Source organism: Aptenodytes patagonicus, chromosome 18 (genome assembly GCF_965638725.1).
Source record: "Aptenodytes patagonicus chromosome 18, bAptPat1.pri.cur, whole genome shotgun sequence".
In the NCBI taxonomy this organism is placed as follows: Eukaryota; Metazoa; Chordata; class Aves; order Sphenisciformes; family Spheniscidae; genus Aptenodytes; species Aptenodytes patagonicus.
In genome coordinates this window covers 1,105,835-1,118,625 of record NC_134966.1, presented here as the reverse complement: position 1 = coordinate 1,118,625, position 12,791 = coordinate 1,105,835, and the positions used below count along the sequence as shown (strand labels likewise).

The 12,791-nt window shown below is 44.0% G+C and overlaps 1 protein-coding gene across 14 annotated transcripts in view; it reads left to right on the top strand.

Moving 5' to 3' along the window:
- Nucleotides 1-12,791, top strand: part of EXD3 (exonuclease 3'-5' domain containing 3) — a 298,686-nt gene that overhangs the window by 73,697 nt on the left and 212,198 nt on the right. Inside the window, exon 1 of one of the 14 annotated variants that reach the window (XM_076355653.1) lies at nucleotides 6,229-6,264. The exons of the other annotated variants lie outside the window; for them this stretch is intronic. The gene's annotated coding sequence lies outside the window, so the exon portion shown is untranslated. Of the gene's footprint in view, nucleotides 1-6,228; nucleotides 6,265-12,791 lie in introns of those variants that run through there. 14 annotated transcript variants of the gene reach the window in all.

The window sequence follows — 12,791 nt, the reverse complement described above, 5'->3', positions numbered from 1 at the left end:
AAAAAAAAGGTAAAAGTTACAGGGGGTGGGAAGGATAATAAACAGCAGTAATAGCTGTATGTTTATGAAAACAATAACAAAACCAAAAAACTTACCCATCAGGGCAATGGCCTAGAACTAAGAAAAGTCAGGTTTCCCCACTGGTCAGGGCTGAAAGTAGATGCTGTCAATTGAAGTTGTCAACTTCAAAAGAAAAAAAGCAAAACTCAGCAACCTAGTTTCAGGTCCTGCCATAGACCCAAAGTCCCCAGACAGTTTGTGGCATTTGGCAGTCTCATTTCCCTGTTTTGTGAAAGTATTAATCTTCCCCTTTGTGAAGCTGCTTGACTGTACATGGGAAAGTGCTCACATTAACAGCATGCAAAACTTCTTAATTTCCTTCTAGAAAATAATTTATTGTGTCCTTGCTTGTCCTGGCCATCCTGTTTGGAGGAAGGAGACATCACTCTAACGGGCAGTGGGTGCAATTCTGCTCAGTTCCCACATGCACTGAGCTCTTATTTATTTTATTAATCTAATTATGCACTGTGACAGCAATGGGTTAAAAAAAAGAGACAAGACTGTGATTTGTTGACAGTGTCCCTTTTAAGTACAAGAGTGCCAACTTGAAATCAATCCACCGCATGCTAGCCGAGCAATGTAAGGAACGCGGGACGGCAGTAACATGATCAGATTTGCTGAAACCACCGAGCAAAAGTGCTGCTGCGCTGGGAGAGGCTGCGAGCAGCGGAGGTGTTTATTTCAAGAGACTGTGGCTAGGAGGACTGGTAATTCTCAAAGAAGTGAAAGCAGGCAGGGACTTGCAAGCCCCTTCTGACATGTGCTAGTGGCTGTCATGGTTCATGGCTTAAGGGAAGACACGTCCTCAGGACTGCCAAAGTCAAAGAAATAGGCTTGTGATAGTAAATGCTGTTTGCCCAGGGATACAAAACCACTGTGTGACTGAGAAGAATTATGTTTAGATTGGACATGTGGTCATACGGCACAAACTGATCAATAACAAAGAAGTTTTCCATGAATTGCCTGCTGGTCTCTACATTCCTCTCTGCAAAAAGGGATGGAGCGTAAGAGCTGTTTCCACCCACTCTGATTCTTTCACATAAATCTAGTGAAGACAAGGGTCAAGTTAAATCCTTAAAACCTTCACAAACTCTAGCAAGGTCCAGGTAACAAACACTGGAGGAAAAACATACTGTGAAATCAAACAAGCAGTAGTTATGAGAAAGACTGGAGGCAAAACTGTGTCCTACAACCCAGGACTGCGTAACTGCCTCTTGGTGCCTGTTACCATGCAGCATCTTGAGAGATTACAGGGTTTTCTGCATCCCCCTTTCCCTGGCTCCACAGGTCTTGTTCACTAGGCAGATGTCCTCTTCTCCAGCTTGACAAGAACCTGCAGGGTGCTGTGTGCTCTGTAGGAGCAGAGGGAGTTGCCTGCAGCACGTAGCTGCAGATCTTCTCACCCAAGGTGTCTGCCCCTCAACAAAAGGGTTTGGGAGTAAAAACGCAGCCTCCACTTGTGTGCGGGGAGGGAGGAACGACTCTGCCACTGCAGGGATTCATTTTTGTTTTAGTGGGAACTGTGAGGCAGTAGAAGTGTCCTGCTCTGAGTCTAAAGCAGTGTTTGCTGTGTGTGTGATTGTGCGTTCTTTTAAATTAAACTATTTTGCAAGCACTTCCTTCCTGCATTTCTCAGAAGGAGGGAGGGGGGGTGTGCAAAGAATGTTTAACTGCCTTTGACGGAGGAGGAAAACTGAAGAAAACAAGAGTTGCAATCCTAACTACTGACCTTTTACTTGAGCTTGGTGATGTTTTTCAGCAGCAGAGCCTCCAGGGAGTAACAGCATCCTCCTTGCTATTGTGCTGCCTGCCCAAAAAGGGGGCTAAAGTTCAGCTTTTATGATGTTCTCACTCTGGGCTTGTGGGAAAAAGGCCACATTCCCTTTCTTAGGTCATACGAGTGCAAGAGATGACAGAGTCCTACAGTCTAACCCCAGGGCATTAGGCCAGTTCAGAATGAGACTGGGATAGACAGCTTGGTAAATATGCAGCCAGCTTTTTCTCCTTACAGAGATTCACAGCAGGTGGGAGGGTAATTTACATTGTTAAATTAAAAGGCACTGATTTATTTTATGTTGGTGTGTTATTGTTTCATAAAAGCACATGTGTTGCCATTACTCATAATGGATTCTTGCACTTTATTGTTAAATACTCCTTTTCCACTTTGGTCGACAGTTACTGGAAATGAATGTTATCCACTAAGACAAAAACAAAAGGCAAATAAGCATAAAACAAACCCCCAACCTCCTGCCCAACAAACCACAGGTTTTTAGGGAACCCTCCACACTTTTGAAGATTGAGATTATTGCAGCAGATGTTCTCAAATTGTGCTCCTTGTCCATCACACTGTTTATTCCCCGTACCACGTGGTAGGGGCTAGAGAGCCATCGGTCCCTTTGCTCACTGGTTCAGATCAGGCTCCCCATCTCGTAGGTGCCAGCTAGTCTTTCGCTCAGCACCGTGGTAGGCTGACTGTTGCCAGTTCCCTTAGCAGCTTCTAGTGTTTCTATCCATTGAGGTTTCCTTCACCCTCATTGTTGAAGTGTCGTTCAGTAGATACTGAGCTGGTGTTTCTAAATGGCACGATCCTGGCTATGGAGAGATGGTTGTGCTTCCCGAAGAGTTGAGCAGAGGAGGAGGTTCTGCCTGGAAAGGCTGCCTGTCTTAAGTATAAATGCTGTTTTAAAGTAACTATAAGACATACTGTTTAAAAAATAAATCTGGATGATGCTGATGTCCATCTGCATTTGCATCCTTTCAGCAGTGCTTGCAACTTGTGCTCAAGGTGCTGCAGCATCTTAGCCTGGCCATACTGTGCTGCAGCAGACTAAGAGATCCTGTCTTGTGGCTGATGTATGAGTTTTATCTTAAGTTGGAGCCTTCTCTTTTGCATCATCGAGCACATAAAACTCAGCATTGTACCTAGCTACCCTGCAGTTCATTGAAGAATATGCATCACTACCTATTATATAATTAATCATTTGTATCTCTATATGTTACAAGGAAGGATGTGTGTTTTGGCAGAACGGAGCAAATGGAAGTGCTGACTGATCTAGCGGCTTAATCGCAGCTGCAAGGGAAAGGTCTTGCTCCCTGCCCTTCTCCCTCACGCCCTCGTACCCAGTCCTGGGTACATGAATCATCCTCTTTGCTCCAGTGCTGCTACCTTGGACCCTTCACTGAGTTGGTTCAATTCACTGGCCCAGCAAGAACTGATCCGTATTTTGGCTGAGTTAGTTTATTGCCAACAGCTTGGGTGGGCCTGGCTTGTGAACGGTCTGCTAAGGACCAGAGCCTGCGCAAGCTGGGGCAGGGAAGGGGCTCTCCGCATTTCAGCGGGGCAAGCTGCTGGGTGGGGAGGGTTCAAGTTGGTTGGTGTAACTGCACTCGCGTGCGATATGCAATAGAGATGTAGCGAGGACGAGTCACTTTGCTTTTGCACCAGCAAAGTGGTGAAATACAGCCAGATATTAATTCAAAGTACTTAAAAGATGTGTATATGCCAAAGCACACCTTTGGGTGGCTGTTTTATGGGTGCAGATGTGTTAGGTGTCCCCCCCAGTCATGCTTTCACCTTCCTGGGTACCTCACACCTGTGACATGGTGGAGCATGCGATTGTGAGGGCCAGCTCGACACACCTTGTGATGGGGTTGGTTTTGGTCTTTTAACACTGAGCCTTGCCTTTGCAGCGTCTTCCAATGACTGACCTTCAAATTTGGTAAATATAAATATCTAGTTACTTGATATATGAAGGCAGATGTTTGGGTTGTGGAGGAGAGAAATGAAGCACTTGGAATCGGTCAACCCTATGGCATTTCTGGTTATCATAGTGAGTGGTAGAGTACAAATTAATGCTGGGAAAACAGGCTTGAAGATGAGGGAGGTTTGCCAGGAGGTTTGCCGCAGACAAGAGAGTTGGGCCCATGATGTGAAACCAGCGGGCAGTGGCATTCAGATAACCTCAGGAGCGTGTCTGATCAAGGCAGAATCACCTTTTTTTTAGCCGGCTTGAAAATTGCTTAATATTAATCTGTCTTTCTGACTTACAAGTATTGGTTTTCATATATACAAGAAAATGCCTGTGGCAGCCTGACATACAGTACTGTCTTGGCATAGGTGCTGGATATACGGTCTTGCCCAACTGCCCACTCTCCACCATCAGCTAAGTAGTGAATGGCTTTAGTGGCTGTGGAAGAGCCACCATCCCTGTTGACTTCCAGGGAGGGAGGCCATTTTATGGAATTGTAGGCTTTGGCTCTACAGATCATTCATTTAACCTTATTTAATTTTGCCTAATTTGAGGAGGTATCTCTTTTCGTTTTCTTCTGGATGCTCTTTGTACTTAGCTACACAGACATTGGGAGGGAGAAGACTTTTTCTAAATTGTTTGTTTTTTCCTGGGGAAAAAGAAATTAAGATTTATTATTGGTTTTCCCTCCCCAGGGCTCTACCTCAGAAAAACCTTCTGTAAAGCAATTTTCAGCTTTTACTTCAAGAAGTATGTAGCAAGCTATCAGTAATTCAGCATAACAAAAGTTCACATAGTTCAGAGCTTTCATGATTACAGAGAAGCTTTTCTTGGGATTTTTAAAATGTCCTAGACACAATTAAAAGAATTTCTCAGCAAGGAGAGTGCAAGCTGGGGACTCTCCAGCAGATGTAATCACTCAAGGAAAACTTTGTTTGGCTTGGCTGGGTCCTGCCTTCGTTCCATGCTCTTTCATCCCGCCGCCGGTCTTTGTCTCTCAGTCTTTTGCAGTGTCTCTCTGTCCGTCTTTGTCTCTGTCTGTCTCTCCCTCTTTCGATCTGCCCCGCATTCCCTTGCAGGCTGAATGGGACAAGCGTTAACCTGGCTACTTCCAAGACAAACAGCGAGTCAGATTGAAAGAGGGGGGCCTTTGGCTGTCATGAGACTTCGCGGTCGCTCACTTCCTAGAATTAAAGGCTGGGAGTTGATCTGTACGCCAGCCAAGCCGGAGACAATGATTTGGTTTCCATTTTGTTCCTTTGATACTGACTTAAATATGTGCACCAAATGGGAAAACAAAATTTACATAAAAGTAAGTAGAAATCCACTTTCTTATACAGATCTGTTCTACCCTGTGCCTTCTGATATGGATAACAGAGGTAGCAAAAGTCATCCGTTGTTTCATAAAGGACTTCGGAAATCAGGCCTGCTGTTAGAGAACTGATTTGTAAATGAAATCCTGACTGTGGTGTAGGTTTTTTGGTCGCCCTGAGAAGATGGGACTGGTGCAGCTGGAATCCCGGTGGGCGAGAGGAGACTGCACAGACGTGTAGCGGCTCCAGGCACGGCTTGTGGGGGACATTGAGAGTTCCTGTGGTCCCTCCCACCCAGGAGGGTTTGTGCCTTCACTGGGGGCTACACACTGGGTTTCCAGAGCTGCTGATACCAGGCTAGAATGAGTTAGAAGTAATTGTTAAAACAGATGGATCCCTGCTGACGTGAAAATGAGGGAGGTCAGAATCGGGCACCTGTTCTCGTTTCCTTGGGGGTTCTGCTGGGAGTCTTTGGGTAAACTCCTTCACTTCCCAGTGCCCGTGTGTGGAACAAGTGCAGCATCTTCATGCCTTATGAACTGTAATGTATAGCCTGAGGTGCAGCTTTTTAAGGAAACCAACACCTGCTCAATGTAGAAAAGGAAAAATACAAACATGGAGGGCTGTTGTCTTCAAAGTAATACATGGTGTTGGCAGCTCTTTATGATAGTGCTTCATTCAGCACTGCTGCTTTGGGGTATGTCTTGGTAGCATCGTTGACTTGCAAGAAAGCGTTGAAGTGGTCACAGTAAGGACTGTAAAAGGATTGCATTTGGGAGATCAACATGTCCTTGACTGCATGCAAGTCTGATAGGGAGACTTCAGAGATCTTTATTTCAAATGTCTTTGAAATAAAGAAAGCAGTGGTGGAGGAGGGTGACCACTTGGAAAGGATTTTAGGTAACTGCAGCTCACAAACACATGCGGAGCGTGTTAGGTTGTTCAGGTAGCTTTGTGTCAAACTTGGTGATGTTTTTGCAATGCCAGGGAAGCCAGTACAGAATTCCTAATGTGTTTGCTTTGGTGCTCCCAGAGGTCCAAAGCCAGCTTCTTCTGAACCAGCTGCAAGCTATTATGGCTCATACAGTCTGTTGTGACTCCTGGATAGAGGATGCTCTAGATAGCAGAAAGAATTGTTGAAGGTAAGTATTACATTGTCACATCTCTCATACTTTGTGATCCGTTTTCGGGATGGCGCTGTTGTGACAGCGCACAGGCACTTTGATCTTTTAATCCCTAGCAACTGCATGGTGCTCTCCTTGGAGAGCCGTCTCAGACTACCTCCTTCTACTCCCCGTGGCTCACTTGTTTAAACTATTACTGAGTCCACATATTTATTATCCTTCACTTCAATATCTGATTGTACTCATTTTCTATTTCAAGAGTTTTTACGTTCTCTATTACATCATTATTATTCTAACTATGTGCTCAAATAGGTCTGTGGCGGCCGATGTACTATAAAACAAAGTATTGTTAATATCAGGTCTTTAGCGTCAGGCCCTGTGTCTAGCAGTGTACAATGACACGATTGTACTTTTGACTGATCGGAGCACCGTGGCGTATGGTCTGGTTCTTCCATGGGATATGATGACATGCAAAAGACTATAATGAGTATTATATTTTAAATTATATGTGCATTTTAAATAGGCAAAGCTATGAACAAATAAGTACGTGAAAGACTGTTGAACTTCCCTGTTTGACAGTTATCAGCTAATTCTTGGAAATCCCAAGCCAAAATATTTAGCGGTATTAATTTTCCTCTGAGGCTGAAGACGGAGGAGACTTTAACTCCAGTCCTCGGTAATTCCTAAACAGGAATGACCCCTCAGGAAAGTCAGGCTGAAACACGCTATCCTTCTCCTTCGTTATTTTTCTTTGATTCCATGTAAACCATTCTGCGCTGAGTGGTTTATATACTCCAAATGTCTCCTAAAACACAGAGGGATGTCCCGCTCCCAGCCTCTCACCTATCCGTTCCAGCTTCCTTGTTGAACGCCCCATTCTTTCTGCTACCACAGCAAGGCAGCCGCTGGCAATTAACTTTCCAGACTGCACTTCTTTTAGGTTTTTCTAATATACCTGTCTCTAAGTATACCTTATCCTTTCTCCCTGCTTGTGGGGAGGGAGAAATGAAAAGGAGTGATGTATTAAAGCAAATGCAAGTTAACGCTGGGTCACCTGCAGTCTGTTCAACCAGTTCCTGGTTACATTACCATTATCTTGCCCTGTAGCTGGATGTTTCTAGCTGGGTGTATTGCCCATGCGTATGGGTGACAAGAGCATGGGTGTGAAGACGAGTACCTTTCCCCTGCTCCAGAACCACCCCTAGGACGATGTTGTTGTGCTTTTTGGACATGAGCTGGTTTTCTGCTTTAAACTGCAGTGTGCTGCAGGGCTGTACCAGCTCGTCTTAATTAGTGGACAGCAGTGATTGCAGCACCGTACTCTGCTATATGATTTGGGCATGTTGCAAGTTCCCTCATTGATGAAATTGCGATGAGGGGTGATAAGGTTCCCTCTCAGGCAGTGATGGACATTTAAAATGCTCCAAAGTACCCGCGATGATTACTCAGGTTGAGTGAAAGGCCTGAGAAACGCCTGTGAAATGGTACTCACTGCCACAAACTGCTTTATAATCCAGCCTGGCTTCCCTGTCTAGCAGTAGGACCGTTGCAGCACCCTGATTCTTTGTAGCCCACCCCATCAGCGGTCCCTGAACTGAATACGGTTTTGGGAGGCGACAGGATATTGCACACTAAGCTGTTTTTGTCAATTTTGATTCAGCAGTGTAACTCAGTATCTCACACTAAAAAGACTTTCCATTGGTATTCATGGCTCATATAACAGCTCCTCAACTGTTTCCTGCGGGTTCGGAGGGAAAGGATCTTTCCATGCATAATTTAATCACATTCAGCAGTGCAGCAGTTGGATTTTTTTTTTGTTTTCCACAGAAAATCTATAACATCTTGTTAGTTAAATCTTATACTTTTAGAACTGTCAGTGAGCTTGCTTATCTTGTTCATTCAGATAAACACCTCTCAACATCCTGTTTTTCTTATGTCATACGAACAGGAAGAGAACGATTGTTTGAGATGTGCGTCAGTCATAATTGTAACCAGGCAGCCATGTTACCCTCCCCATTGCCATAGAAACCAACAAATCTCGTCAAACATGTTGGTGGTGAGCTGACAGGTATCCTTTCTTTTCTACTTAACCTCCCAAGAACTATAACTTTGCAAGTCATGTGTAGGACCTCTCAAAGATTTTTTTTTTTATTTTATCTAAGAGGGTGCACCTATAAATTTTGCAAGTGAATAGCCATCGCTACTTTTATCTTAAGTAGCAGCGATATCTTTTATTTGGCCTTGTATCTAGTAATAGTAACACTGAAAAAATCCAGTGCAAGCTGTTTAGTCTGTGGTAGCGCAGTGTGAAGTATTGGGCAAGTTTTTGCCTGAGCCTGCGTGTAATGTCTGTAACGTGTCCTAGAGAAGAATGGTTTGAGCCAGCCCGCTTATGGAAAAACATTTGGCTATTTTGCAATCACTTAAAGGTGACCTGGAGAGCTTTGTGCATGGAGGGAGCAGATTCAGCGTTTGGGGCACACTTCGGAGTAATTGGAACTGTTCCTGGCACCTCAGGTTGGGATTTTCAAAAGCAGCAACAGGAGCAGAGTTATGTATGAAGAACAGGTTGTTTGAAGATTCTTGCTTTCTCTGGCAATATTGAGTATCAGTACTGGAGACAGAGTTTTAACGTAACACTCTGAGATGTAATTAGCTATAGGAAGAAGAAGGAATTTTTTAGTGTAGGAATTTTACCATTATTTTCTTCAACATAAGCAAAGTAGCAATTGCACTCTGCCTGTGGAGAGCTTGATCCGGCCTGGACAAATGGGTCTTCTCCACTTTGTTTACTTGAGCCTTTTAATTACATTATATGTAACCCGAAGGGAAGCTGAAAAGCTACTGTAGCAGCCATATTTTTGATTAGAAGACAGCTGTGATATTTTCTCAAATTAGCATTTAAAGCAAATCAGTTTGGTTCGATATACTGCCCAACAAGAGCGTGGATCACGGATGCCCACATCTGCCCTTACTTGCGCGGCTGTTACTCATAGCCTGTCTCCCCATGCAGGCAGAGGAGGAGGAGGGAGGAGAAAAGGAGGAATGCACGGAGCTGGTAATAGTGTTGGAGACATCATCTCATGAACACACAGCCTGAGGGACAGAAAATAAGCCAGCTGTGACTGGGAACTGCTGGCCTGGAGGGGGTGATTGTTGGTTACCCACTGTTACCTGTGCCTTGAACGAATGGCCAAGGAAAGAGCAGCAGAGGGAAAAGTGAATTTCCCAGCAACAGACTTCAGGAAGGCAGGTGGTGACTTCCAGGACACGGTGCTGCGTGATGCAGGGCACCATCATTCAGCATCTGAGAGTGAGAGGTGAAATACTGCTGGTGGGTTGGTTAGCGTGTCTTCCTTTTATCCTCCCCCGGTGCTCAGGCTGACGACGTGGAAGTAAACAGAAAAAAAGTAGCATTCGTACGTAATTCCTACATATCTACATTTACAAAAAACTGACAGAGATAAAATCTGAAGAGGCATTCGTTTCAGTTTTCTGTATCTTTCCTCTCAGCAGATCTGTTAAGGCTAAAAATACCCATGCATTGGGGGAGATGACACTAATTATCTGCTGCAGACTTGAGCTTTTTTTTTATTTTGTTTTTTAATGAATGGGAAAGATTCGTACAAGTTTTAACGTGTTGGGTAGAGCATATGAAGAGGAACTCTCACACTGACACTGGAAAACTGTGCATTTCAAAGTAAATACTTAATAAAAGCACTAAGTGGCAAAATGTACTGTGTTCTTAAATTTCTTAGCCTTGTTCCGATAGTTGTGCCTTCCTCCTTCGATTCGGCCTCTGTCAAGCATTGGGCAATAAAAGCTGTGGGCTTTTTCCTTTCTGGAAAAGTTAGTTTCAGTTGTAATTGCAAGATGCTGATCTTGTCTCTAATACCCACCGTTAATTGGAGCTTTTACTCAGCTGACAGCTCTAGCTTCTGCCAGTCAATCTGTGTGCTAAGGAAAGAATTAGAGCTGTTACGATAACCCGACTCCAGAAAGAGAAAGTGCCAGAAAACTTGGAGGTGCTGCAGTCTTGTTTTCCCCCCCCTCATTTTCTACTGGTAGAAGACTGGTCAGTGTATTGAGATCTACAAAAGCAGTTTTTATAAAGATCTGTATTTATGACGTGCACCCCTGCTTTCCCTGCACGTAGCTCTGGCATGATCTTCCTCTCTTAAGCAGAACTTGTCAGTGTTTTCCAGCAGTGTGGTACAAGAGTTTTCAGCACAGTTTCCCCATCCCAGGTGAGCTGCAGCCCTACGTTCCCATGAGAAAGCTCAGTTGCACCTCTATTTGCTTCGCTCAATAAGCTGGACTCTTCACAACTCATTACAGAAAAATGTTTCCATCCTCACTTCTATGTGACACAAGATTTGGAGTGTCTTTTGAATGTTTTGTTAAAGCGTTTCAAGGTACAACTTGATAGAAAGCTCACGTGAACCCTAACTTAGGTGAAACTCTCCTTAATTTAAGTAGAAATTAAGCATTAATTAAAAACGGGATTAAAAAGTTAGGAAATAGACCCGAGCCCAGTGAAATGCTTCCTTAGTTGATGTGTATGGAAATTTTTGTGTCAGCTTCATTGGGTGAGAATTTCATCCATGGGCCTGTTCCGTCAAGGAGATACTAGGTTTAAAGCTTTGGCTGAAATAAGTTGGTGTCACTTGGGATAGGTTAAAATACATGGACTTCTTCAGCTGAAGGTCTGAGGCTTTGTGTTGGGGTACTGAAAGTGCACCACGTGTTTTTAGCTGTGCATTTTAACATGTGCTTAAACACAGTCTAAATACTTTGCTAACATCAGGTCTCAACATGTAGAAGTTTCTATTTCAACTTCTATTTTTAAAAACGATTTCTCATTTTGGATACTTAGAGAACAAAGTTTCCTTGAACCTGATTATCTATCTTCAGTGATCGGAATGGTCTCAGCTAGTAAAAAAACAACAAAAAAGTGAATTTCGACTTTACTGAAAGGGTTATTTTAATATCCTTCTGAAGTGGTGGCAGAAAAGCTGACGTATTCTTCAGGCTCAAGTTGTCTTTCTCAGGTGTAACCTACAGATTTCTTTGGGCGATTGGGTTATCCAGCCACAGGTGAAAACAAATTCTGTGTCTGATATTAAATACCTGAATCAGCAGTACCAGTTATGGAACTGTGTAGATAACAGAAATAGAAATCCTTAGGAGCTAGGAGAAGCAGGATGCCCTTGGTGCCTTTCACCTTGCTGAGAGGGGTGAAGCTGCAGCACTTCTGATTCTGTAAAGGGCCTTGTTGCCTGGTCCGTACTGGTGGAGTTCAGCAACGTGACCGTACACACCGGCCTCAGAAAGGGAGAGGTTCTGGCCCCCATTCAGCACCTGCTGATGCTTCTTCAGTATGCAGAAGTGAGGAACGGGCGGAAGCAAATGTGGGAATGGTGTTTAAACAAGAATCAAACTATTGTTACTGTTCTAAAAAGAAAGTTGGATGGCTTCAAAACATGTACTATGGCTTTTTAGTATTAACAGTTGGGTTTTTTTCATGGAAGACTACTTAGGAGAGGCAGTTAAAGGTTCTTAGGTTTAGAACTTTGGGATTTCCAGACATGTCTGGAGAGGAGAAAAAAATATATCTTTTTAGCTTTATGATAGTACTCTGCATCTGATGCTTCTTCCCCAAACTGCAGTTCAGTCCTCTAGACCTGCTACCACTGCTGTTCCTGACAGTCTCAGTACTAAGTAGCCCGAAAATAAGGACATAGGTAAGAAGTTCCCCCTTTTATCCTGGACAATATTAGTTTTCTTCACCTTTGCAGGATTGATAAGCTTGAAAGAAGAAACTGTTAGTTTTCTGGAGTGCTGTTTTAAATGTTGTTTTTAAACTCCTGAATTTCCATTTCCGTGGAAAGTGCCGTTAACTTAGTGTAGGGACATTGACTTGTGTCCTGGCTATGACAGATCCCTTCTGTTCCTGGGCTTGCGGAGGTGTGGTAAGACAGCCCCCACTGCTCAGCAGCGGGGTGTGAGAAATGGCTCATTCCACGGCAGCGAGTGTTGTCGGTGCTTCTGGGAGCATGGTGACTCGCTCCTTACCCTTCCCTCCTCAACACTGAGATGTTTTATGGGAACGAAAGCCATTTCTCTTTATCACTGAAAAAATGCATGGAGCTGTTGGCTAAAGTAAGTAAAAATAGCTTGGCTGAATTTTTGCAGGAAAAGAAATATTTTATGATGTAACTGTTTTTTGCTTAAATAGGTTTGAACACAAGAACATAAGCCATGGTTTCGGCAGGACGGGGATCCACCGAGCTCAGTGTCTTCAGTCACGTCTCTGGCTGTGCCTGGCAGTGAAGATGTAGGGAGAGGGTGTAAAAAATTAGAAGGGAATGAGGGAGTGCAGTGCTGTCCTCCCCTCCAGGGTGTGCCCTGGCTCCCATCAGTCCGGAACTCCGAGTCCTCCTGTGCCAGGGATTGTATTGTCATCTTGGTGCTTAACAACCCCTGGTATTGAGATTATAGCCCATCTAACAGATGAGGAAACCATTAGAAGTGTTGCCAATTAC